Source organism: Octopus bimaculoides, unplaced genomic scaffold (assembly GCF_001194135.2).
Source record: "Octopus bimaculoides isolate UCB-OBI-ISO-001 unplaced genomic scaffold, ASM119413v2 Scaffold_32312, whole genome shotgun sequence".
In the NCBI taxonomy this organism is placed as follows: Eukaryota; Metazoa; Mollusca; class Cephalopoda; order Octopoda; family Octopodidae; genus Octopus; species Octopus bimaculoides.
The window spans coordinates 100-1,219 of NW_026322572.1; the positions used below are offsets into that span (position 1 = coordinate 100).

Genomic DNA, 1,120 nt, shown 5'->3' on the forward strand with positions numbered 1-1,120 from the left:
GCAGTGGGAGAATGAGTTGATTAAATCAATCTTTGCACTTGGCTGGTTTTTTATTTTACTCCCCCACAGGGGTTGAAAGACGAAGCTGATGCTGGCTGGAATGAAATCTAATGAAATCGATACTTTTTCTTGAAATTTTTAAAAGAAGAAAAAAACTTGTTCAAATGTTATGCTTTAAAACACCTCAACTATGGAATCAAATTGAAATCTTTACTGTAATGAGAAGAATGTTTGCAAGAGAATATTGTTAAGAACGACAGCAACATGAGGAAGAACATCTTACCAGTGTAAACACGGTCCTTGGAATAAATGGTCACCTTGATCGTGGCCTCAGGACGAGTTGGTTGGTAGTAGTGGACAACAATGACTTGTTGACCAGTCCTAACAGTTCCAGAAACATCCAGAGTTGGCTGTTAAAGATATGAATATATATTCTCATGTACATGTATGTATATACAAATATATGTGTGTTTGTGTCTGTGTGTGTGTTTATATATATATATTTTTTTTATTTGAGGATTGGGTCTTGAACAAATTGTAGTTTTTACCACTCCGGTTTCAACATTTTTTGTTTTTCAATGCCAAATTGTTGTTGTTGTTGGCACTCCGTTGCTGACGACGTCGAGGGTTCCAGTTGATCCGATTTGAACCCAGATTGTGGAGAGCAGGAAGATATACCTGTAAAGCATCTCTGCAGATCCCTGCCACTCCCTCTCCTCCCACCTCACAGAGCAATGCGAAATGAAGTGTTTTGTGCAAGGAAAACAATAAGCTGCCCTGTCCAGGATTCGAACTTCTAATCTAGCAACTGTGAGTGCAACACGCAATTTCTGGGTTCGATTTCTTTGACTAACAACACTTCAAGGTGGTGCTCCAGCATGGCTGCAGTCAAATGGCTGAAACAAGTAAAAAAAATAAAAGAATATATATACTAACCATGCTGTCGTTCAGCTTAACCAGTCCGACACTGGTGTCCCAAATACCAAACGGAAGATCTGTGGCTATTCTGTCCTGGTTCGGTTCACTTTCTGCTTCAATTCTATCGAATCCGGCTGGGTTGGAAAAGTGCGATCCAGCACACCTGTGGGTTAAGTGTATACAGATTTATATATATATATAT

General features: G+C 39.3%; 1 long non-coding RNA gene across 1 annotated transcript in view; it reads right to left on the minus strand.

Moving 5' to 3' along the window:
* Positions 1–261: 261 nt before the first annotated feature.
* Positions 262–1,120, minus strand: part of LOC106873042 (uncharacterized) — a 1,624-nt gene continuing 765 nt past the window's right edge. The window contains exons 2-3 of the long non-coding RNA XR_001409833.2: positions 937–1,081; positions 262–410 (exon numbers count right to left, since the gene is read on the minus strand). This is a non-coding gene — a long non-coding RNA (uncharacterized LOC106873042). The remainder of the gene's footprint in view (positions 411–936; positions 1,082–1,120) is intronic.